The sequence below is a fragment of the Zootoca vivipara genome, chromosome 10 (genome assembly GCF_963506605.1).
Source record: "Zootoca vivipara chromosome 10, rZooViv1.1, whole genome shotgun sequence".
NCBI classification, from domain to species: Eukaryota; Metazoa; Chordata; class Lepidosauria; order Squamata; family Lacertidae; genus Zootoca; species Zootoca vivipara.
The window spans coordinates 63,930,779-63,958,068 of NC_083285.1; the positions used below are offsets into that span (position 1 = coordinate 63,930,779).

The 27,290-nt window shown below is 43.9% G+C and overlaps 1 protein-coding gene across 2 annotated transcripts in view; it reads right to left on the reverse strand.

Moving 5' to 3' along the window:
* Positions 1-27,290, reverse strand: part of TAF3 (TATA-box binding protein associated factor 3) — a 148,761-nt gene that overhangs the window by 44,998 nt on the left and 76,473 nt on the right. The window lies entirely within an intron of this gene.

Below are 27,290 nucleotides of genomic sequence, written 5' to 3' on the forward strand. Positions count from 1 at the left end.
TAGATATATTCAGAGTCGACCAACTGAAATCAAAGAATGAGATTATTTCAGTAGGTTTACTCTGAGTAGCACTTGGTTGGATACAACCAACAGTTCAATCACAGAATGATTCTCTAGCTCTACTACTGTTCAATAACCTCTGTATATTCATTTACCCAACTTCATAAAAAAAAGTCTGTCTGGCTTGACCTTAGCAACACAAGTGTGGGCGCAGTACACACTTGTCTTTCGCTTAACTATATGTCAGGGCTGGTGTGCAGCTTCCCACGACCAAAGACCACCAAGGCTCCGTAAATGGCTTTTCAGAATTTAATGCTATATAGACATGTACAGTTCAGAGTTCAGAAAGACATGACTGCCTATTCCGAGTCAGAATCTGGAACTGGTGCGTGTCTTGATCTACGCCAGCAAAACAACCTCGGCCCGCCTCGTTTCTTTCTTTGCTCCAGGGAGGGAGCGGGGCCAGACCCCTCCCCCAAACTGCCAAACAGCCTCCTCGATTCCCCAACTTCCGATACCTCCCCTGCCGCAGTACCTTCAGACACCTCCTCTCCCCCACGCGCGTTGGTAGCATCCCTAGACCCCTCAGCCTCGCTTAGAGCCCTTGCACCGCCTTCCGGCTCGCACTCCAGCCAGCCCTCCTCTTGCTCGTCTGGTCCGCTTAGTTCCTGTCCCTGGGCGAACTTGCTCCCCACCCAGGGTCCCCTGACACTATATAGCGGCCCTCGTTTATCCTCTTCCACCAAGAGGCTGCTTTTGAAGCTTGGTAATTGCAAAAAAAATTAAAACTCCAGCATGAAAGCAACCTGTAGATGCCATTAGTGAGAAATACCCAGAATTATTCGGTTTTTGGAAGGTGGCTGCAAGGAGGAATGAGCATGCAATTTTGTTATTTTAACAAACTTTTTTTAAAAAAAAAATTAAATAAAAAAAATATTATTCTGAAACTGTGCAAAGTCTTCCTTTATTCTGAATCCAACTTAAAGAATCTCATTTGGAAGAGTTTCCTTTCAGGCTATGGGAGGGGATGTTACTTCCCTCTAAAATGTGTCAATGCCCCGATTTAGAGAGAGTTGAGTCAAGAGCCCTGGGCTGAAGCATGAATGAGTGCCAGCATCACAAATTAAGTAAAACGAGCTAACAAGTCAAGCTTTTGCCAAGGCCCAGAGGATTTACAGCAGCCAGTCCAGAGTGGAGACTTTGCCCGGGGATAAAGCCTTAGCCTTCTGTGAAAAACAGAAAAGTGTTAGGCAGTTCAGTTTTGCTTGGATGGGCATGCACATTTCTGTCTCTTAAAAAAAAAAAGGCAAATCACTCTTGACTGAGTCGGCACCTGCTAGAAATAGACTGAACCGCCAGTTTTTGTGCTGCAGGTTTCTCAAATCTGGTTCAATCATTATCTGATGTATTATGGGAATGAAATATGCTTTCTTGCCCTATAATGGTATGAATTAAGAGGGGAATGTGTGGTTGTGCTGGAAAAACATTTCAAATTCATAGGGAACAGCTTCCAAGTTATAGATGTCAGCCCAATGCAGGCCTGGAAAAATGCCTTCGTGTTGCTTAGTTCCCTGCATCAAATTCCAAGGGGCCCAAGGAACTATGATTTTCCCTACCCCAGTTCAGAAGATACCTCTGATCACCCGCAAAAACACCATTCAATAACTCCTCCTTCCGACAGTCCATCAAGAGTTATTAACAAGTTCTCTGAAAAGTTTTTCAGGCAGATGTTGACAGGCCTACTAAAAGCCAAATATATTCTAGGTACAGTATCTTGCGTTCTTACAAGAGCATCTGAAAAGCTAAACCTCTTTCTAGACTGTATCAATTCAGACAAAAGGTGAGCTTTCACATGATTATGTTCCTTCACAGCAAAATACAAAAATTTCTTCTATTTATGAATATGATTTATAGGCTACCTATTAACTCACGTTCTCTGGGTTTCTGTTAAACGCACTGTACGTGTAGAAAACCAAATGTCGGGGAAAGACTAAGTTTGAATTCTTCTCTCTGACATGCTAGTTTTCAGCGTGCAGGAAATATTTCTGGATGCAGGACCATTCGATCCTATGAGCCCCCACCTGTAGCCTGCAGCCTCAAAACAGGTTTACCTCTTCACCTGTTCTTTGTGAGCACTAGACTTGAGTAATTGTACATTGCCACTCTTCAATACGCAGGACAGCTGATAAATAATTCCAGGTTATACCCTGAATGAACGCGGTGCTACAATCCAACAATCTGATAACAGCTCACAAGAAGCCAGTTATTAGAGAGAGAAAGAAATCCTAGCCATTTTGTATGGCATGGGAAGGGGGCGGGCTGTAATGGAGTGCTTACACTTCTTAAAGGCCTGGGTTCCCCCACTACTAAAATAGCTACAACATACACCTCAGCCCAAGCTTTGAGTACTGCGCTATCCCTGTAAAGCTGGCTGGAGGACCCCTTGCCTGTTTGTACTTTGTCCAGTGAAGAGACAAGGAGGTTGTGAACACGGCAAAGATCATTAAGGTCACTTACTATGCCACTTCCAATCCAGGTGCTACACACCTGGCAAGCTTTTGCTGTTATATCAGAAGGGGTGTCCTGTGAAAAAGCTGCCCTTAAAGGAGCTCCAACATTAGCCTGATACTGCTCTAGAATCACATGGCCTGGAAACAGGGCAGTCTCGAGCAGGTCGGGCGCCCTGGCGCTGAGGGGTGGAGATCGCTCCGGCGCCCCCGCAGGGCGCAGCATGGTTTCCGCGCGGCTTTGCCGCGCAGCGCCCCACCTACCAGCTACCCATCTACCTAGAGCCGGCCCTGCCTGAAAACTATGGTTCAGGAACTGCTGCAAATTTCTTGATAATGTCTTCAAGTGCTTGGAGACCAGCCATTCACAACTGGTCAGTTGCAGCCATAAATGCCAGGCAAATAAGATCAGAGAGGTGAAGAACTAGAAGGTCATATTCTCCTACTGAGCACATTCAACAGTACAGAATAAAACAGTACAAAATAAAACGTAGTGATGCCTTCACAGCAACCTCAGAAAAGCCACTACTAAAATGGAAGAGCTTGAGCAAGCAAAACGTTAGCCAATATTAGTGATGCTGTAGCCGAGAGGTGTGGACCTCTTTCTACCCAAGGGCTGCATTCCAACATGGGCAACTTTCGGCAGCGGAACCAAAAGCAGAAGTGTGCAGGGTGATGCACTAACAACAAATAATAATGATAATGGTAATAATAATTTTATTATTTATATGCCAGCCATCTGATTGGGTTGCCCCAGCCACTCTGGGCAGCTCCCAACAGAATGTTAAAAACACATTCCAACCATGCAAAAAAGAGAGAAGAGTTTCCCACTACTTCTTCCCAGGTAAGCAGGAAGCATTATCATAGTTCAAAGCACACATTCAATGAGGGTGGGATAAGGGCTGGTGAGGAGGGTGACCTGATGAGGGGGCATGTGGCCTGGGAAGAGTCCTGGGGGCCTGATAGAAATGCCTGGAGAGCCACATTTGGCCCCTGGGGTTGAGGTTCCCCACCCCTGGAGCAGTGGGATAGTGGTCATTCAAAGTATTTGCTGCACATTGAGATTCTCGTTTTGGAGAATCCCAGAAACCCGGGCTGGAATTCTCTGTACTCGTCTGATAGTTGCTGCGTTAACAGGGGGACATGGAATCTAGTAAAATTAGTTTCGACAGCAACTATGGTATTGTAAGCAGTTGCATTTTCTCACCTTTCCATCTAACTTAAAATCAATTTACACTTCTAAAGACTTGTCACAATCTTAGAATTGCTAGGAACTTTCTCTCCAGGCATATGTAACTGCCACCATATTTATCTGCAAACAAATACCACTGTAGTTTCTCAGCATCAAGCAATCCTGGCTAATAACTGTGAGATGTAGAAACTTTCACCCAGTGTGGGACTCAAACCCATAACCCGACAGTTTAGGAGTTTCATGCTCTACCAACTGAGCTATTGTGCTTTGCATTGAAACTAAAGATAGAGAAGTGATACTGTACAGTGGTCCTCGCTTAACGAATGCCCTGCTTAACCAAATTTCCACTTAACAAAAGGATTTTTCAAGCGGAGGTTGCCTCGCTAGACGAATTCATTTTATGAAAAATCCGTCTAGCGAATCGCGGTTTCCCATAGGAATGCATTGAAATTCAATTAATGCGTTCCTATGGGCAAAAAAAATTCAAAAAAAATTCAATGCATTCCTATGGGATTCGCTAGACGAATTTTTCGTTATAAGAAAAGACCCGTGGAACGAATTAAATTCGTCTAGTGAGGCACCACTGTAGATGGTTTAGCCCTGCTTACCACATTAGTGAAACTTAAAACCAGCATAAAAGAGTCATATGGATGAACAGTAACAGAACTTTACTTAGCACATAGAAAATTAGCCTTGCAGATCAAAATGTGGGAGTGTATGAATATTTGGCTTGCCTCTCACCCTTTGCCTAAACAGAAAATAAGACTTTCAGACTTTCAGACTAACATCACTCTAAATAACATCACAAATCAACATTTTTAACTTCCTCTCCCATGGAGCAAAGGTCCTACACAGCTGTTTCCACACAAACACCCCCCAGCATAGGTCAGATTCCCAAGTGCTATGACGGCAATATGGGGAAAAAGCCATGGAATGTTGGTTCCTGAAACTTTGTAGTAACCAATGAAGGATCCTTTAGGATCCCTGGCCTTTTCAGAATGCCAGCTGCTTGGCAGCTACTGTGACAGGAAGATGCTGCACTGTAACAGCAAAGAGATTTGAGCTATGAATGGGGAAGCTGCTGGCTTGAATCCCATCTCTGTCATGAATTCTCCATTGGCTTAAATTAAGGCATCCTCGCTCATCCTCAACTCCTCAACTGCAATATGGGACCTACCTTACAGAGTTGTTAAAAGGCTCACAAGATAACGAGAAGTCCCTGGAACACTCTGAGGTGCCATATGGATACGTTTGTTGTTGTTCTTGGCATCCATCTGTCTCGAGAGACAACGAGTGTGCCTCTGGGGTGAAGTCAAACCACTGGAGAATCACAGCGCCTGCTGTGGCTGCAGAGACCAGTAACTCCTAACTGCTCCCCTACAAGCAGCTAAGTGACCTCTCTGGGGCTCAGGTCTAGGCAGTGCGTATGGAGGTCCTGGGGCTGTCTAGGTGATAAGACCCGCCTCTCAGCCTGGCTGATGTGGTCCAAAGGAAATCAGAGCAAGATGTTTGACAACAGATTGGCTGCAGGAGTTGCCGGAAGGAGATGTACAAGGTGCCATCCAGCCATCTTAAGGAATCCACTCTGGATTTGTGTAGGGTTTATTACTCCAAGGCTGTTGGTTAGACATTCGCTAAGAGGAAAACTACCATCTCCTTCCAGGCAAGTCATTGCTCAAGCTCCTGGGGGGAACGCGGTAGTGATAAGTTGTTTCTTACTTGTCTGCAAGGTTCACTGAGGCTACCTGGTTTGTTTTACTATTTATTTACTTAGTAAATTCCTGCTGGGAAACCATGCAAGAAGTATACAAATTTAAAAGCATAAACGTCATCAAAAAGATTACAGTACAACAGACAGCAGCATAAGACTAGCAAAACGTCAACTTTTTCCAGCGCATGCCTTCCTTTTGCAAGTTTTCACAGCTAGAGGTCCTGCATTTGTAATTATCGGCTTGTGTTGTGCACACACTTTTCTTTTTTGAAATATCACTTCTGGAGTTTCCAAACAGGGCATTCATTTTAAAGAAGACTTTTAAACATCAGAAGGAAAACTGACTGTAGATATTTTTTTTAAAAAAACTTGGGTTTAAAAACTTTGCTATTTGCCCTTAACCGTAAGGGATAACACAGAGTAGAAAAGTTCGAATGTAAAAAACATATAGAATTAATTTCTGCATGGGTAGCTTCTGAAGAGAGAGGGGGGAAATGTATTATTGCATGGTAGTGCCAAAATACTGCTCTGGGTTGCTGTTTTTCCTGTTTGGTACCATTAAGAACCCTCAGCTGACAAATGTGATAAGAATACAGTAACAACCAAAACCACCACCATGCATTTATACTGTGCTTTAAGAGTACCCAGCTTCGCTTAAAAAAACCCCCAAAAACTTATGTTGTGCTGTACAGTACTTTGGGTGGGGAAGCCTTGCCATGACCACCACATACCTTGGAGAGATTGCAGTATGCAAGAGACACACACAGTGACGAGCAACACACATGCAAGAGACATGGAAAACGCAGCACAATAGTGACAAATGGGCAATGAGAAAGGGAGGGAGATAAATGGGTGGTACACGGGAGATACAGGTAGGCCCCATATACCTGCCAGACATGGGGGCAGCATGCAGAGAAAAGGACACTGGGTGGCAGATGACTGACTGAGCTCACATGGGAAAGGGAGACACAGAGAGATGGGCAGAGAACATTGATACTGGCTGAACAGGAATTTGATGCAAGCTTTCAGTAGCAGCAGCAGCAACACCACCACCACCACCACTACAGCATTTATGTAGTGTGCTAAATTGTTCAAAATGTCTCATATATACTGTATTTTTCCATGTATAATACTATATTTCCCCCCCCAAATTTTTAAATTTAAAATTGGGGGTCGTCTTATACACACAGAGTGTTGCAATTAAATATTCTTAATTTTGGGCTCAAAAAAATAGGGGGCGTCTTATACAAGGAAAAATACGGTATTTAACCCAGAGTGCCTTGCAATAATCCTGCAAGGTAGGCCAGTAGTGTTATCCCCATACTGTGGGTTCTTTTTGTGGAGGCAAGGGGGAGAGGTACAATGGCTGAGTTAGTCGCTTGCCCAATATCCCTGGCAAGCCAATGGCTCAATTAAGATTTGTAAACCAGAGAAGAGAGATCATCGGTGAGTTTCAGAGTTCAATTTTAAAGGAAGAAATGTGGAAACATTGTGTGTGTGTGTGTGTGTGTGTGTGTGTGTGTGTGTGTGTGTGAGAGAGAGAGAGAGAGAGAGAGAGAGAGAGAGAGAGAGAGAGATGAAGCTATGCACAAATCCCATATGATTCTAAATAATTTCATTTGCTATGCTGGCAACAGTCCAGTTGCCCTTTTTCCTCTGCAAGCTGCAGCCTACACTGCATCTCACCTTAGAAGAACAGCAACAACCAGTGTGTGTGTGTGGGGGGGGGGATCGCACAGTGTCAAACAGCATCAGAAACAAACTGCAAAGCTGAGCAAGTTTTCCTAGGATGTTTGCAACAGGCTCTCTCCCCCACTCTGTCTGCACCTCAGCAATAAATCGGGCTTCTTGGACCAAAGAACTCAGTAAAGTATATGCACTATATTCCTTGTTTAAACATATTTCATCCCCCCCCCCCCCGGTTAAAAATGAAATTATTAGCAAAGACAAGGTAATTAGGCAGTGACAACTTGCACACTGCAACCAATCAATAACAGGAGTATATTAACTGGGCTGACAGTTGTGTGACGCTGATGGGTTATAAATGGCTCGAGACTGACCTGCAAAAACGCAGCCTTTCCCTAACATTCTGCAGAATGAAAAGGAGAGAGCCCTAAAATGCTATATAAGCAAGCTAACCTGAAATGACACCTAGTATTATAAATGGCCTAATCTATATGTTAATATGGTTGTATCACATAACTGCAGCAAGACTAAGATAACAATATGACTTTGGGGTTTCTATGGCTACCATCCTGGGCGAACGCGCAGAAAAGTGCCTCATTGCTGACACCACACAAGCTTTCCGAGGGCTTCTCTTTGGTTATTTATGATATGATTTATGATAACGACAACATCTCCCATTTTCTCCCCTCGTCAGATACAATAAATTGCCATCGTTAATCACTGCTCTTGGTTCAGACCCGATTACAATAGTATAATAGGGGCACAGCTATGGTAATAGTGTGCATTAAGGTGAGATTTCTCACACCCGCTCGTTCCCGATAAAAGAAATATGAATTTGGAGATCATCCGAGACAATGTCACTATCTGGAGTATTTCAATAATCTCCCTTTTCAAGTGCTTCTGGGCTGGAAATTTCTGAGCCATCTAAAATCCTCCACCGATCCCCTGACAAAAGGTCATGTTTTACGATCTGCAGATTGGGAATCCAGGCAGTATTTACACTTCTCAAGTGTATTGCCACTGGAGTGAGCTGGCGGGGAGGGAGGGATGGCAAGTAAACAGTTAGTTTCCCCAGTCTGTGCTTACTTATTTAATATCGTGGAGAACGGGCTTTTCGTGTTAGCACTGACGACGTCTTATTTTAAAATAAACCCCCCAAATTCACTCATTTCAAAACATAGATGCAAACAGGCATTACCCAACGCAACAAGGCTATCTATCTCCCCTGCTCTCAACTGCCCCTTCCCTATTATTTGACACCAGGGAAGCCCACAGGGAATGTAGGAGACCTGTAGCAAAGCAGAAGTATAGACTATTGATGGCTCTCCACGGTGAGAGACAATGTGCTTCTGAATACAAGTTGCTGTAAACTGAGGAGGGGAGAGGGAGAGCACTGTTGAGCTCAGGGGGTCTGCTTGCACACACACACACCCTGCAAAATCACTATCAGCATGCCTTAGGTGACAATTTTAACAGCACAATCCTAAAAATAAAAGCAAGTCAGTACGGCATAAGACTATCCAAAGGTTGGTCTAAACTGGATGCCATGTCCAAACCCTCAGAGACAGAGGATTTCTCACCTGTCATCTTTCCAATCTTCCCCGCTCATCTCCCTGCCTCCATTTTTGGTAAAGAGATCACTTAAAGCACACATAAACAAGAGGTCAAGGTCCTCTATGATTCTTTCCCTAGCAAGGAAACACAAATCCATGTAATACACCTGGACCTACCTCACAAATCCTGCTTTTGATTTACACAATGGCATTACTGGGTTGTGGTCCGATCTAAGATGGTCTGTGACAGCAGCACTACCACCATACAAATATATATATTTAAAAAGAAGAAACACCCCCCTCCCATGTATGCCTTTGTTAAAGGTGCGTCCCTAGTCTGGAAATAGAGAAGACAGCAGTAAACTTGGATCTGCCAACAAGCCGAGATGGCAGTCAATCAGGCTCCCTGGCAAAGTGTTTGCAAACAGGTTTATCACATTTCCACCCTTGGATGTACACTTGGTATAACGTATTAGGTGTAAAGCTTAATGAAAATAATATGGCATGACCCTTGGTTGCCCCAGCCATATATTTTCAAGGACAGGGATGTGCTACTGAAAAAAGAGAGTGGGAGAGAGAAAAGGCAAGTAAGTAAGTAAGTAAGCAAGTAAGTAAGCTGCAGTAAGTCCCAATCTACAGGTGAAACTCAGAAAATTAGAATATCGTCGAAAAGTGCATTTATTTCAGTAATGCAACTTATTATTTTTTAATTTTCTTTTAATTTTTACAAATGCTTTCTTTTGGAAATTCCACAGTAATAAACAAATAGTTACAATAATACAAAAATAAACATTCCATTTATAATTGAGCCGCCTAACGAAAAATAATTACAATTACAACAAATAAAGGCTTGACATATCCTGCTTTGCATGTCATGCATCTATATCTATCTCATATTTTGGTTTCACCTTTTAAGTTGCATTACTGAAATAAATGCACTTTTCAACGATATTCTAATTTTCTGAGTTTCACCTGTATCTACACCCTCTGCAGGCTTCTTATGAAATTCCCTACCTAAACACAAGGCAACATTCCTTCCTGGTTGCTTCCATAGCAGGCTGCTAATGATACCACTCTCGATTCACACTCTTGTTCAATACGCTCTCGTTCAAAGCTAGCTTCAGAGATCATGGTGAGAGAGGCAGCATGAAAACCTAGATGGAAAGATACTGAAATTTGCACAGCACACCCCTGCCAGGTGTTCCTACAAATTGGCAGCAAAAGACAAATTGCTTATGTGTGCATACAAGTTGTTCTGCCCCCACTAAAATAAACTGAATGCACTTTTTAAAAAAAGTATCAATACAGGTGCTTCGCTTCTGGCACATTGCATCAGAGTAAGGTATTCATAGCTCAATTAGCCAAGTATCTTTTGGCGCAGGGTAGACGAGATCTAGGCTGGGCTAGATTTGCAAAGAGCAACTTTATAGGGCAGCACTGCCACTGTTATGATCTTGTTCCTCACCCCTTAATAGAACACATCACTTCGGAAGACAGGCAAACTAATACCGGTGTACTGGAAGCAGTGCATTTGTACCAGAAGGCTGGGATAGGAATGCTTTGATAAATAGAGTAAAATTTTAAAAAAGCATTTCCTGGAAAAATACAGAATGCAGTGTAGAGGTACATGGTGGCTGGTTTGTATCAATTGTGCAGCAATCTCAGATCTGAAGTGCTTTGGTGACTTGGTGAAGGTTCGGAAACCTCCGAACTGAATAACATGTAGCTCATTTGCTGCACCATACAAGGCTAGATTGGCACCAAAAGGAGAAAAATGGAAAATGGCTGCTGCAGACATAGGCCTCTGCAGTTAATGCAAGTTTACGCCAGAACCTGCACTCAGCTCACACCTGTGGCTCCTAGAAGATGTCAGCGTGCGACAGAAGCCACTATCCTGGGAAAAGCTTTGACAGGCATGCAAATACAAAGCTCCAGCAGATTGAGGAGGCGAGACCAAGAGTGGATCCAATGGTCAAGAAGGTGGTTCCTGCATGTGCTCTAGAGGTAAGTGAGGGTCAGATGTGGCTCGTCAACCTGGGAAGTCAGGTAATCAAAGAGAAGGAGAACTTTGTTCCTAAAATTCTTCTGCCGTGCAGGATATCTTTGGGAGAAGAAAAGGCTAAACCATGGGTAGGCAAACTAAGGTCTGCGGGCCGGATCAGGCCCAATTGCCTTCTGGATCCGGCCCGCGGACGGTCTGGGAATCGCTGCGTGGATCGCCAGCACGCGTGTTCTTTCCCTCTCCCTCACACGGCGGTGGCGCTTCCTCCCTCCCTCCTCCTGGCTTCTCCCCGCCCTGCCTAGAGGAAGAAGGGGGCTGGGCTTTGTTGGTGCCAGCAGCAGCAGCAGCGCTCGAGCGGCCACCATTTTCAGCAGCCCCTCTCTGGAGCTCTTTTGCGCTCTGCTCATTGTCCCCGTCCGCTGCTGCCAGCCCCTGCCGCTCACAAGACACAGGTAAGCAGCCACCAGGGCTCGTGGTGCTCTTGTATCATCCCCCCCCCAAATATAGTCCGGCCCCCTACAAGGTCTGAGGGACAGTGGACCCTGCTGAAAAAGTTTGCTGGCCCCTGGGCTAAACCCTACACAAATCCAGAGTGAAGTCCCTAAGACTGTTGGATGGCACCTTGTACGCCTCCTTCCGGCAACTCCTGCAGCCAAGCTGGTGCCAAACGTTTTGCTGTGCTTTTCTTTGGACCACATCAGCGAGGATGAGAGGGGGGGTCTTGTCGTCTGGGCAGCCCAGGACCTCCATACACACTGGGGAGGTCACTTTGGTGCTGCTAACACAGCAGTTTGACTTCACCCCTAGAGGTGCACTCCATTGTCTCCAGAGACTGACGGATGCCAACAACGCTGTTAGTTTGAAATGGTTGACACGCAAACAGCCCTGGAATTTTTCAAGTCTCGATTAGGAGTCCCTGAGCATATGCATGCAGAGATACAGAACACTATTCATAATACTGTAAGTAACTGGAGAGGGGGAGAGAAATTGCATGCACAAGTTAAAATAAAGCATAAAATGCTCTGTGTCTTTTGGGGGAGGCGGGAGGCAATATGGTAGGAGTCCCTCCCCCTATGTTTTTTTTTCAAACATAAGACTGTAAGAGGGGTAGATCATAGCTTTGAAAAGAGCCTCCCCCTGCCCGTTTTATCACTCAACAAAAACTCTGTTCATTTCTCTCCATGTTCAGCTGGCCTCCATCCTTCTCTTGTGTTTTCTCCTTCTAACCCATTCCGCGTCAAGTGCCCCTAGGACTGGGAGTTGAGGAGTGGGGGCAGGGGACGGGCAGGCAGGCAGGCAGGCAGGGAATTATCAGGTAGTGTGATCTTCCATGCAGCTACACAGTAGCACCTCTCAGGCGGCACTCAGCAGCCATTTGAAACTGGAGAGGAGAGCCCTACTCTCTGTCAGCTTCAAAACGCTGCTGTCAGCACCCCTGGAAAAGTGCTACCAGAGCACCGGGCCATCATGCTGAGTAATAATTCTGCGGGTAGTTTTCTCACTCAAGCAAGCAGCGAAATTTAGAGGGCATGAGAAAAATTAAAACCACATCCACTCGAAGGACTCTCACTGTTTACGATGACCTTAGGCTTTTCTGTGGAGGAGGGCTGCGGAAATCTACCGCTTCTCCTCCCAGAACCTCATGCATCAGTGCAACGCCTTCTGATAAATCTGATCCTAGAAACTGAGCAACTGCGACGGGAATGGGGCTGCAGAACTGCAAGAAGAGGCAGGAGGGTCGAGAGCAAGGGCACTACCAGTAGTTGAAGTGGCGTTTTCTGCGGTGGACACGCTATCTATGTATTTTCTAAGGTCTGGATTACAATACTGGTCAATTAAGTTTTCATTTGAATAGTTCAGAAGCAAAATAAAATGAAACACTCGGAGACTCTCTCCCTATATGTACCTGCCCTTGAGCTGAGGTCAGTCAAGGTAGCCCTCCTTAAAATGTCCCAGTGCTGGGATATCCTTGTTTGACACCTACAAGTCTTTCCCGTGGTGGCACCCAAGCTCTGATGCCCACTTCCTCTTGAAATTCAGGTGGCTCCCATGCTGTGGGCATTTAGATCCGACGTAAGAACCTGGTTGTTTGCTAAGGCCTTTGCCGTTATTATATTTCTGTTTTGCGCTTTGTAACACTTTTGCCCTGGACCCCTAAAAAACCTGAACCCCCAAAAGGGGGGTAGATCACTGCCAGTTTTTAACTCTGTTTGTAGACCACAGTCTCTTGGGAGTTGGCCACCCCTGATACACTAAGCAAAACCATGGCTTAGCTTCAAGAAGGGACAAAGCCTGTTCTCACTTAGCAATGGGTTAATTGGGCTGATGTGGACAAACCCTTGCCTAGCTGCAGTTTGCTTGTTTACCACATCTCAGACCCCTGAAGAGGCACAAGGAAGAACGGTTAGGAAACAAACCAAGTTTCGTACAGCTAAGCCATTACTTATTAGCTTGCCTGTGAAACAAACCATAGGTAAAACAAATCAAGGGTTAGCATGGTTTCTACATGTCTTTCTTTTGGGGAATCCACGTTAATGTTTAGGAACTTGCAAGACTAAGGGCATCTAGGGATGTTATACAAAAGGATCAAGGAACAATTCCTCCTTCCTCTATTTGTACTTCCTGTATGATATCAGAGCAAGAACCCACGCAAGCATTCTCCCAAGCTGAGATGCAAGAGATTCAGATCTGCAAAGAATTCATTCCTCTTGCCACAGGGTGGGGGGAAACACACTAATCTGTGCTTTTGTTTATCTGCTGCTCCACTTTGCTTGAAGAAAATGATGGCTGGCTCCTAAACTGGCGACTGCTCGACAGCAACAGAAGGTAACCCACTTAAAATAAAGGGGAGAAAAGAGAAACAGGATAAGGTGTCCAAAACAGTACAATTAAAAAACTGCCCTCTTCAAACTGCAGCAAGGCTTGGCCCCTGGTGCTCCAAGTGACCTTGACAAATGAAAAGTGGGTGGGTGGGGGAGGCGGGAAAGTATCTTAGGACCTGGGGCTCTAAAACTATTTTAGAATGAGCTTTGAATAATTGTCCTACAATATGAGTTTCCTGATTAATTGCTTAAGATAAGGTCTCCTTTTCCTTGCTGGCCTCCAGTGGCTCTCCCTACTTCCCATAATCACTTGTGTCTCAGTTTTTCCCCTGCACATTGGGAACGGCTGAGAAGGAGAGAGAGAGGGGGGGGGGAGGGAGAAAAAAAATGAGATACACAATTCCATTACTTGAGGATTAGCCAGAAGATAACCCTACGTATTCCATTACTGACCATTATTTGAGTAATTATGCAATCAAATTGAGTCAGTTTGAAAGATACCCTAATTGTTTTCCAAGGTTTGCTCAAGCACTGCATCCAACTAAGTCAAGTTGTGCCTGTGCACAACACAAAACTACATTCAGATTGCCAAGGAGAAATTAAAAGGAAAGCACATTCCACTTTCTAGAAAGCTAATTAGGCTGTTGAAGGGACCAGCTAGATAAAGTAAGGAGTTAAGAATCTAGTCTGATCAGCCTTATGCCCCAAATCATCCATGATGGCAAGCAGATCCCAGGCGGATGATCTCCAGGTGTTGTTTTCCCAGCTAAAGGAACGCAAAATTGCATTTTGCCATGATGTTTCTGGCAGTGGTGATAACACACACACACACACACACACACACACACACACACACACACACACAAACACAAACACGAGAAGATAATATCGCCTAAAGCTACAAATCTGCATGTGGGTTACCAAACAAGTTCAGATTCCAAAGTCAGGAAAAGCTGGTGGACAAATAAATGTCTGTCTGTCTGTCTGTCTGTCTGTCTGTCTGTCTGTCTGTCTGTCTGTCTGTCTGCTCTCTCTCTCTCTCTCTCTCTCTCTCTCTCTCTCTCTCTCTCTCACACACACACACACACACACACACAGAGAGAGAGAGAGAGAGAGAGAGAGAGAGAGAGAGAGAGAGAGAGAGAGATATTATTTGAGAAAGTCCACAATTCTAAGTGAGCTCACTTAGAAGCCATCTTGGACTGGATGGCCCTTGTGGTCTCTTCCAACTCTATGATTCTAAATCCTATTTAAAACCAACTTAATTTTATTCTTAGTAAATACGTTAAAGAGGACATGAGGCCTTAACATGCAGAGCATGGTAGAGGAAAGACAGTACAGTATTTAACACGCAATAGAGATGTCCCTTAAAGAATCTGAATTTTCAGGGTAGCAAGAAATTTCCTGATGGGCTTGTATGGTGGTGGTCCCTGAAACATTCAGGCAATGTAAAACATTGTCTTTTCCCCTGTCTTCACTGAGTTGCTCACCTTAAAAGGGGGGAGGGAGCCCATTATTTTAGTTCAATTTCTATGATTGATTGCCCGCTATATTAAAGATGCATATTCCATCCCTTCATTATATTTGAGTAAACACGCACACACCCCTCCGTGATTATAATGGGGCGTGTGAACACAGCGGAGAGCAGAAAGGAAGGAAAAAATAGGTGATGCATGCCAAGCTGGCTTTAAGGAGTTTTTATAAATCTGCTCCTCAGAGGGCAAAGACCCTGATGCTACTCACTAGCTGCCTGGAGGGGAAACCACCAACAAAACCAGAGAGAAGAGACGTTTAAGGCAGCAATCGGCATGAATTGCTCATGCAGAGCAAAACACCTAGACTGCGGGGTGTTCCCTAGATGGATTAGCCTGCATGCCCAACCTCCTGCCACTTTAGGGGTCCTAATGGAGGAATGCAGAAGAATAAAAAGAATAAGAAGAATGTATTATTTATATGCCACCCATCTGACTGGGTTACCCCAGACACGCTGGGCAGTTTCCAGCAAATTAAAACATTGTAAGACATCAAACATTTAAAACTTCCTTTTTATTTTATTTTATTTATAATTTTCAGGTTTATACATTTCAATAATTTTACAGTCATTTTAACATTTCAAAACTTGACTTCCTTCCCCCTCTTTCTGCAGTTCCTTAAATTTATTTTTTATATTTTCTGCATATCCAAATTAACTGGTTCATTTATTCATCTACTTTAAATATATACTCTTATGAAACTGCAGGTTATTACAGTCATACCTCGGTTTGCGAACGTGATCCATGCAGGAGGCACATTCGCAACCCACAGCGTTCGCAACCCGCAGCAGTGCTGTGTCTGTGCACGCACAAGACGCGATTCGGTGCTTCTGCCCATGCCGTCATTTTGCATTTTTTCGCATGTGCGAGCGCCGAAACCCGGAAGTAACCCATTCTGGTACTTCTGGGTTTGGCGCGGTCCGCAACCCGAGGTATGACTGCACAATAATCCTTCCATACGTTTTTGTATCCATTCTTCTTTTGCTGGGACGACTTCTTCTTTCCATTTTTGGGCAAGTAACATTCTTGCTGCTGTAGTTGCATACATGAATAAGTTTCTTTTCAATTCATTATATATCCTTTCCCAATAAGCTTTAACCCAGGGGTCAGCAACCTTTTTCAGCCGTGGGCCAGTCCACCGTCCCTCAGACCATGTGGTGGGCTGGACTTTATTTTTTTTGGGGGGGGATGAACGAATTCCTATGCCCCACAAATAACCCAGAGACGTATTTTAAATAAAAGCACACATTCTACTCATGTAAACACATGCTGTTTCCTGGCCCATCTGCGGGCCAGATTGAGAAGGCGATTGGGCTGCATCCGGCCCAAGGGCCTTAGGTTGCCTACCCCTGCTTTAACCTTACAACAAGACCACCACATATGATAAAAAGAACCTTCTTTCTCTTTACATTTCCAACACTTATTTGATTTAGATTTATACATTTTTGCCAATTTACTCGGTGTTAGATACCTTTGATATATCATTTTCATATACCAATGATTTTCTCTTAGACCATAACATGCTGTAAATTTTATATCCATATTCCACAATCGTTCCCGTGCTTCCATATCTATATTATGACCAATATATGTATCATTGAGGATTCTACTTGCTCATCCTTTGTCTCCCATTCCAATAATATGGGGGTGGAGATGTTCCTCCAGGTATTCAAGTATAGTTAAAAGCACCAACACTTTGAATTGTGCTTGGAATATGTCCAAATTGGAATATCTACCTAGGCTCCACGGAATGCCAGAGAGACATTGATGAATGGGGATTCACATTCTCTTTCAGACTATTAGCTGTGCGCGCACACAACTATGGCTGCTTTGGCACCCCAACAAACAAATCTTCAATAGGTGGACATGCTGAGCTGTGAACACACTCCTACGTGGCTTGGACAAACTCCACTGTGCACAGGGGCTACATGGGGTGGATAAGTAAGGCTCATCTGTCCAACACCAGGGCCCATGGAATAGCCACAAGCAGGCATCACACTTGCATTGGGCCTGTCCAAGTCAACACCAACAGGTATCAGCTCCATACAAACAGTACACCTGTGTGTGGATATCTGATGGGCTTTGAGGTGCCTGACTGGTGGAGCAGGAACACACAATCTAGCTGCCCCACCTATACAACCTGACTCTCAAAAGCTTTCTGTTTGGCTTACTTGGTCTTCCCTTTCCATCTCATAAATCATACTTGCTGGCCACCAAGAAACCATGAGCAGGTATCTATACCTTTGAATGCCTCAAGAACTGTTCCCGATTTTTTTTTATTCCTTGCTTTTTATATACTGGATCATTAGTCCAAGATATTATCTTTTAGATAGACTTTTAGAAGACATCTGAAAGCAGCCCTGTTTAGGGAAGCTTTTAATGTTTAACAGACCATTGTATTTTAATATTTTGTTGGAAGCCTCCCAGAGTGGCTGGGGAAACCCAGCCAGATGGGCAGGGTAATAATAATAATAATAATAATAATAATAATAATAATAATAATAATAATAATAATATATCAGTTGCCAACTGAAGTTGTTGTTTTTTTAATCACATAACTGTCTTGTCTTTGAACTTATTAAGCATTTTTAAATATTAAAAAAAGAGATTCAAAGCCCACCCCATGTCACAAACCTTTGGGTGGGCAAAAATCTCCTTACTTATTTTATCCTCAAAACATCCCTGCAAGGTACGTTGCGATCCCCCCCCCCGCCCCCGTGCACTGATGGGAAACTTAAGATTGAGATAAGGGTTTTGCGCGAAGCCACCCAGTGAGTAGTAGCTGGCTGAGACTGGATTAATTAACTAATTGAAATATATATACATATCAACAAATCTCAACAGAGGCACAATTTTGAGTGTGTTAATGAAAAACATCCACCCTCATTGACTAAACCAGTGGTTCCCAACAGGTGGTCCGGGGACCCCCAGGGGTCCGCGAGCTATGCCGGAGGGGTCCTCAAGATCCTATTAGAATAAAAAATATATTAAATATATTTCGTATGATAACAGATTTTTTGTTTTGGCCGCTTCCTGCATGAGCAGAGTCTAGCGCAAAACTAGAATTAGATAGAGGCAGTAGTTCTGCTGTATGCCGCAAGGACTACAAGAAACTTGGAGATAAGGCAATGAAAAAGATCCTTCCATTTGCAACCACATATCGGTGTGAGCAAGCATTTTCTTCCATGTGTTTCATGAAAAACAAATATAGGAATCGGCTCGACATGCGGTCGGATTTCAGAGTGAAAGTTTCAAGTTTGGAACCTAATATTTCAGAAATAATGGACTCAAAGGACAGATTTAACTCATCTCATTAAGAACTGAAAATTAAAACTAACTGTATACTGATGACAGGTAGGTAGCCGTGTTGGTCTGAGTCGAAGCAAAATAAAAAAATTCCTTCAGTAGCACCTTAAAGACCAACTAAGTTTATATTTAGGTATGAGCTTTCGTGTGCATGCACACTTCTTCAGATACATCAGATATACTGATGGAGTACTCTGTTGTAACTGTAAAAACGTATAAATATAAAATATAGAAAGACTCTTAATTTGGCTCTCACTTTTTAATTTTAGGATTAGGAATTAATGGGGGTCCTTGTCACAATAGCGGCTCGATGAGGGGTCCTCGAGAAAATTTTGTTGGGAACCCCTGGACTAAACAATAGGGACAAATCACTTAGCAGTTGGGAAACGCCTTAAACCCACTGCCTCAGCCAAGAGATGTATCAAGATAGCTTACAGTCATCAGGGTTAGAAAAGAAATAAAGGCAGAGAGAGAGAGAGAGACCTGAAACGGTTTACCACCCTGTAGGGCTAACAGCCTAAACACTGATACCAGCGACAAAAGAATCTGAAATATTTCTTCTATCCTATTCACAACTAATTTATTTACCTGCTGTGTGTTTTTGTGGAACACCTGCTATAATACAGTGGAACCTCGGTTTGCGACCGCCTCTGTTTACGACGAATTCGGAGAGCGACCGCCGTGGACCCGGAAGTACCGGTATTTACATCTGGGTTCTGCGCGCATGGATGCGTAGAAGCGATCTGCACAGCGTGTGCGCAGAAGCGTGCCTTCGGCGAGCGGCGGACTTGGGGAGCGACCGTCTCCCCGGAACGGATCGTCGTCGTAAACCGAGGTACCACTGTACATGGATCCTGAAGCAAAATCCCTTCCAGAAGAGAGAGACTGAGAAGGTACAAACTAGGCTACAGTCCTTTCAGACTACAAATACTGCAAATTGCTATACTCAGATTTCATTTCAGGCATCTGATGAAGTGGGCTTGAGTCCACAACAGTCCATGCAACAAACAAACAAACAAACAAACAAACAAACAAACAAACAAACTTTAAGGTCTTGCAGGACTCTTTTGGTGCACTATAATGTTTTGTTTTCCTTCTTGTCCCGCCTTGTAGGACTTTGCAAGCATAGCCTTGCCCCTCCCTCTGTTTTTCCTTAATATCCATGCCCCTCACCGTTACAACAGGATTGAGTTAGACAAATCAATTCCTTGCTGGCTCCTGAGGCTGGAAGGAGCATTGAGCAAAAACATTGGCCACTGTGAGAACATGATGCCGAGTCTTTTGGTCTGGGATGATCCAAAGATGCTCTTCTGCATGCAAAGAGAGCAGGTGTTCATGCAAAGAGAGCAGGTGCCCGTTTCTCCTGACAGCCCCCTCTAATTACTCAACAAAAGCCAGTCCCAAGGATTCCCTGACCTTCTGGGATGGACCTTTTCAGGTAGACTGCCACTGGAAGGGCTAGTCCGAAAAGTCCTCGCTCATGTCCAGGTGGCAGATTCCACACGACTCTGTGGGTCACATCCCAAGTCTTTCACCAGTAGGAATTAACAACAACCCCTATAAAAAAACAACTCCCAATGATTGGTGGTTGGACATTTGTGTGTGAAAGGCACACAAGACTTTGTCCACAGACTCTGACTCTAAAAAATGTAGAGTTCTGGAAGATATTTCTTCTTTTGCATACTTCTTGAACGTATTGGGGGGGGGAGGGGAGAAGAGATTTATGGCATGGAGCGTGAACTGTGGATAGTCTCATGATTCGGTTAGAATGAAGAGTGAATCTTCTCAGCCGTAGCTGGGCAACTTCTTCCAAGTTAGGATTAAAGCCACTGCTTGGGAAGCTTCCCTTTTAATGGATAAGAGAGTGCTGCAGAGGCTGCTCAGCCAACCTCCACTACTGCTTTACAATTTCCTGATGAGCAAGGCTCAAAACCGGGTGGGGAAGGGGAGGGAGATTATCCTCTTGCTGCAGCTTGCCATGTTGAGGAACACCCAACCTATTAATCTAGTTACATGCCAAACAGTAAGCAGCAGTTTGATCAAATCCTATTAGCAACAATATGCCATTGCCCACTTCCCCCAACCCCCCCCCCCAATTTGTCTGGAATGCTTCAGCAAAGAACATACAAATGCAAAGTGCAAATAGTAACCTTAGCAGCTTCATAAATCAAGGCAGTATTTGCTGCTGGGTTGGTGGCTAAGCTGGAGGACAGGCTGAAACTTTGACCTTGTCTCTTGCAGTTTTCTTCACGTGTTCCAGAAACCATTAGATGTTCTTTCAGCGCCAGCCCTACTTATCTAGGGGAAGGATGGTGCTCATTGCTTCCAGTCACCACTAATGTTTGGGAGGACTTCACCCCAAGTTCTTAACAGGCAAGAGGTTTGTATTAAGATAGAAAAAAAAGAACAGTGATATCAAAGGTTAGGAAAATATGACACTTGCTGTTTATTTAAGGTGAGCGTGTAGATAACTGTTTGAAAATTTTACACACCACCCACCCCAAAAAACCCCTAAGTGAAAGTCTTTCAATATTTTAAATTATTTGGTTTCTTCAGAACACTGAAACAGAGGTTGCCTTGCCAACTTTCTCTTTCAACAACAAGTCTCCAAAAACATTTGAATCTTGCCTATTTTGGCTTGTACTAACCAAGGAAACCAAATGTGTGGGCGAACACTAATTCAAAACCAAATAGTTAATAATCTTTTAAGTCAAAATAAAGCAGAGAGGAAATTTTGGACAAGAGTTTCCAGCAAGACTACTTTATTTTTAAAGTGTACAAGGTGTGTGTGTGTGTGTGATGATGATAATAATAATAATAATAATATAACATTATAATATTATTTATACCCCGCCCATCTGGCTGGGCTTCCCCTGCCACTCTGGGCGGCTTCCAACAAACATTAAAATACATCAAATATCACAGATTAAAAACTTCCCTAAACAGGGCTGTGTGTGTGTGTGTGTGTGTGTAGCATGGTGGAAGCGGAATAAAAGCCCATCTTATTTTCAAGTCCTTAGAAAACATTCTCACCACACATAAAAAGTTAAAAGACCTGTATTTCTTTTCCCAACCAATGTATCCTAGGCAATCCATCATCTAGATGTCTTTTTACAGATATCTTAGGAACAGAAGAGGGTTTCACCCAGGAGCACACCGTAAAACAAATCTACACTTTCAAGTAGGTCTTACTAGCCTCATTAGCTAGTTAAAAACCATGTGCGTAAATTTGTTTTCTAACATGTAGAGAACACCAACACATCCTGGTCATCTCTCCCATATGAGACTTATGACAGGTGACAGCTCACATTGTAATATACTAAGAAAAAAATATGACGGCGGTACTGATGAAGTCTCTGGCAGCAACTGGCCAAGCTGCCCTAATACCACAGAGAAGGACCAGGAAGAACCTTATCAGAAGGGTCATGGCTCAGGAGTGGAGGATCTCTGACATCTCCAGGTAGGGCTAGGAATGTCCCCTGCCTGAAACACTGGAAGGCAGAAGAAAGTCAGTATAAACAATACTAAGCTGGATGGGCCATCTGACACAGTATAAGGAAGCTTCTTATGTTCCCCACGGGAAAGGCACTGCCTCTCCAGTTGGCCGCAGCGATCGAAGATATCTCTCCCCTCCGCGCCTTTCCTGTGGGGCATTCTCAGTCTGCTTGCCTCCTCCCACTTTGCCCGCCCTACAGGCAGAGGCTGCGAGGGGGAGGCTGCGTGTGATCTGTTTTTTCTGTGCGTCTTCGCGCGGCTCCATTTGTGTGCGGGCGGCGCAATGTTACACAGGAGGAGTGCAAGGCGCAATGTTTCGCTGATGTTAAGGGCGCAGAGGGGGGTATTACTTCAATCGCCGCGCTCCTCCTGTGTAATGTTGCGCTGCCCGTGCACAAATGGAGCCGAGTGAAGACACCGCACAGCAAAAGTGGACTGCCTACAGCTACCCTCCCAGCTGTAGGAGGCTATGCAGGAAAGGTGAAAAGTGCTAAAAGTAATTGAAAAAAAAGCTTCACCACTCCCCCCCCCAAAGCTCAACTTTGCCCCCCCAATCTCAGTGATTGCCGGCGAGGGAACAGCTGATAGGCGGCCTGTTAGACGTGTGGGGCTGTTAGCTTCTGGACAATCCTCCCCCCCCCCAAATTTCAACAAGTCTGGGCAATTCCCCCCCATTTTCTTAATTTGGGGTCCCCCAAAATAGGGGGTGTCCTATACATGGGGGCGTCCAATACACAGAAAAATACAGTAGGTAAGAAGGCAAGAAAAGCAATGACAAACCTAGATAGAGAAAAGCAATGACAAACCTAGAAGAAAACCTAGGAGAAAAGCAATGACAAACCTAGACAGCATCTTAAAAAGCAGAGACACCGTCTTGCCGACAAAGGTCCGTGTAGTTAAAGCTATGGTTTTCCCCAGTAGTGATGTATGGAAGTGAAAGCTGGACCATAAAGAAGGCAGATCACCAAAGAATTGATGCTTTTGAATTATGGTGCTGGAGGAGACTCTTGAGAGTCCCATGGACTGCAAGAAGATCAAACCTTTCCATTCTTAAGAAAATCAGCCCTGAGTGCTCACTGGAAGGACAGATCGTGAAGCTGAGGCTTCAGTACTTTGGCCACCTCATGAGAAGAAAAGACTCCCTGGAAAAGACCCTGATGTTGGGAAAGATTGAGGGCACAAGGAGAAGGGGACGACAGAGGACGAGATGGTTGGACAGTGTTCTCGAAGCTACCAACATGACTCTGACCAAACTGCGGGAGGCAGTGGAAGACAGGAGTGCCTGGCGTGTTCTGGTCCATGGGGTCACGAAGAGTCGGACATGACTAAACGACTAAACAACAAGAAGAAGGCTAGAGTGGGGATTGGAGCAAGCAAATATACAGAGAGATACATTTTGACTGGGCAAAACATAATAGCAAGTCCAAGTGATCACAAAGAACCAAACCCCAGTCTCAATGGATATGCTACTTATGGAAGTCTCCAATAAAGTCCTTCAGCTAATGCAAGGATTTCTGCTTGCACAACCGAGCTTCACCTACCTTTTCCTCTCCCCGCGTGAACCAATCTGCTCCATAGGGTTGGTGAAACCCCAAAACAGATCTGGGCGGCATAGGGGCAGTGGAGAGGGAGGAGAAATTCCATTGCACAAGCGGTTACCAATTAGTTTCCGGGCCCAATTAAAAATGCCCGGAAGGTTTTGACCTATAAAGCCTTAAACGGCTCAGAATCAAAATACCTCAAGGACCGCCTCTTTCTAGATGAACCTACCCAAGCCCTGAGACCCTCTTGTGAGGCCCTCCTTCGTGTGCCTCCTCCTCGAGAGGTTCGGAGGGTGGCAACACGAAAAAGGGCCTTCTCTGCAGTGGCTCCCCATCTGTGGGATGCTCTCCCCAGAGAAGTTCGCCTGGCGCCTTCATCATACACCTTTAGACGGCAGGCAAAAATGTTCCTTTTCAACCAAGCCTTTGGTTGATTTGACTGACATCCCATGGCCTTTTAAAATGTGGGTTTTGGCGGGGCGGGGGGGCTATTGGGTTGCTTTTATGTTGATTATGTATTTTGTGGTTTTATATTTTGATTTTATTCTGTGAACTGCCCTGAGACCTCCAGGTTTAGGGCAGTATATAAATTCAATAATTAAAATATCAAAATAAATAATATATATTCTGCTGGAAACAGCCCAGAACGGCTGGGGAAACCCAGCTGGATGGATGGGGTATAAGTAATAAAATAAATAAATAAATAAATAAAACTATGTTAACTCTTCAGTGTGAAAATATTTTTTCTTTTCTTTTTCAATTTGTATTATTTTATATTCTAGTCCTGGAAGATAGCACTACTGGTTTCATGCAGGTGATGTAGTTGTGTGGAGGTGTGTGTGTGTGCGCGCGTGTGTGTAAAATTCAGAAAATCTTCAATAAAAGTATTAACAGAAAGAAAACCCCCTCCCACCCAAAATGGTACTACTTTACTCAGCCTTTACTATGCCAGTGGTCTTTGCCCTGCACCTTTTATTTGAATATCACACTATGTGGCTTGTGGGGGGAAAGTCATTTTTCAATTCCCAATTAAGGAGAAAGATATCAAAATTGCACAGCCCCCTAAGAGCATACATGTTAAATAATCAAGATATATATCTATATTTTTTAAAGAAAGCGCTTGCAGTTTCCCCTGGGCACAGAGAGGCCTTTTGGAAAAAATGTGTTGATTCCTTTCGTTTTATTAGGTCTGTTAGCAATGTGCTAGCGTTTGAGTTATAGCCAATTCAGAAACGCTCGCCATCCTATTGCTGAGGCTTAGATGAAGTGCTTACACAGAAAGGTGTTCTACAGACTTTGGCACTTCTTTTCTGGAAGTTTTAATAGCTGTAGCATTCTGCTCCTGTTCTTTCCCCCCTCTTTCTGAAGATTAGGGTGGAGAGAAGGAAGAATTATCTCTAGAGAACTATAAAAGATAGAATTGATTTTTGGTAAGAAGTCTGTAGAAGTTCTTAATACTACCTTATCTTTACTCTTCCACTGACTAAGCTCCTATCTTTGGAACTATCCTTCCCAATGTTATCTATCAGAAAAGTAGCTTTTGAGGATGGGAAATAACATTTAAGTTCCTCATTGGCTCAAATATGGCTTTGTCCAAACTTGTAATGCCGAATTTAGGCTCCACGTTGGGAAGGTACTCTGTGAGTTGAGCAGCTTCAACCATTTTGCTGCTGCGGAAAAATCATTGCGAGGCTTTGACTACAAAACTTTTTGCCATGCCGTGCAACAGAATTTAATTGACGCTGACTGATCGGGGCAGCTGCCCTGGGTCGATGGTGTGCCACTGTATAAAATAAGCAATGTATGGCAGCGAAGGTGGGGTAGTCAACAGTGTGTTGACTTTGACTGGGCGAACCTGGGCTGAAATCCCTGGTCAATCATGACGTTCAGTGAGTAACACCCAGTCTAACCTACTTCACAGGGTTGTGGTAGATGTTTTTTTTCTTTCTTCTTTAATGGACCATCTTCATGTTTTGCTGTCTTGAAGGGCAGTTACAAATGAGACAAACATCTTAGATATGTTTGAAAACCTTACAGATGCCAAATAATTTCTTGAAGAGGACGCAACAGCTGCATATAAATCAATATTCCAAGAAGCATTCTTACACAGCTAAAATACTCAATGTCAAAAGGCTTAAGTATTGGAGGAATGCAATGCCGTAGTCTGAAAGGTCTTGCTTGTACAGCATATCCATTGAAATGTGTATCAGCATCTGATACACATTGTCTTCCTGCCAGGCTGGGGTTATGCATATGAATAACAGTTTCCTTTTTATTTTTGGAATTACCTTGGCAACTAGCGCAGGGAATATGGAGAAGAGGAGCCCTGCAGATCCTCACTAAAGACCCGCAGCTGCTGCCTAGCAGACTCTCCAGAGGGTGGGGGGGGGAACTTTTCTACTCATCTGTTGAGCCAAAATATTTCTGTCCTTAGGACTTCCAGAATTCCTGCTATCTGAAGGAATTCTTAAACTGAGACTTCATTCCCCTGGTGGACTGACTCAGAGCTTAGACGGTCCGTTTTGGTGCTCAATGAGCTCTTGTGCTGTGTTTGAAGGAGAAATATGATTTTCTGGCCAGCCTGGAAACCGATACTTCTTCCCACTGCAGAGATTTTCACCCTATTCTGGCCAGCTTAAATACAGCACAGTTATTTTTACTGATATCGCTAATATGTCCATTCCCAGAAATGCAAACATTTGCAGGACACAGTCCAACACAGATTTGGGGATTGCAAGTTTCAAACTGCTTACTCTGGAGGATTGCCAATTGGGTCAATAAGGCTATTCCGATGAAAGTGATTTGAGGATCCAACCCACATCTCCAGTTTTTTTGAAATTTCGAGGCTCGCCTATTTTTCTCAGGAAACAAAATAAAATGAGAAAGTGACAAACTTCAAAAAAAAAAGTCTAGCAAAGCCTTCCTCAAACTCGGCCCTCCAGATGTTTGTGGCTTTCAACTCCCATGATACCAGTGGTCAGGGATGATGGGAATTGTAGTCCCAAAACATCTGGAGGACCGAGTTTGAGGAAGCCTGGTTTAGCAGAATGACTAACTGATGTGCATGTGTGTGCAATAGTCGATGTGAAGATTGCAAATATGGAGCTTACCAAAACATTCTCAGAAATGTGTTGTGATTGGGTATGTGTGTGTGCATGTGTATGTGCGTATGCACACAGATATTCCCATCAGCAGCACAACAGTTGTCCTTTCTCTGTAAATTAAGCAAACAAGGATGGCATTTGCACTTCTGAAAAATACCTGATGTGCACTGACAAATATAGGCGAATTTTTGATTTTCTTAAAACCTACCAGTAAATACCAGTCTTCTGACGTCTACCGTAATGCCACTCACTACTTTGAAGTGGTCGTTAAGAACTTTTTAATTTTGCTTTTAACTTTTCACTGATCTTACTTTTGCCCTTCTACAAATGTTTGCATTTACTGGTACGTTTGTTCAGTTTTTCAGTCTAACACTTTTTTCTGCCCCGCCCTAAACGATAGGATAGAAATATTAAATAAAGTAAATAAAAATAAAATAAAGTGTAGATCAATGCTCCTTCATGCTTCAAGTTTAGTACCTTCCTTTTCCTTGGGGCCATGCAACATCTTGTAAAGACAGGTATCTGCTCTCAAAAAGGTAGGGAATCATTTCCCCTTTATTGGGTGACATCCAATGGCGTCAGTCTGCTTGTGCAACAGGCTTCCATTCATGCCCACCTGCAGCCCAAGCCTGTTTTGGAGGGTTGGGGGACTCTAGAAGAAGATGGATATGTGTGTTTGTGAGGGACTGCAGGGAAGGAAAGGAAGGGAAGGGAAGGGGAAGTCAGAGAGGAAGGGAAAGTCCCCGACTACTATGAAGCTGTGTCTTGTCACCGCCAGTAATTTTATCATGATCCAGGTTGCCATTTTGTTCCTCCCTAAAGCTGTCTATTTCTCCTCC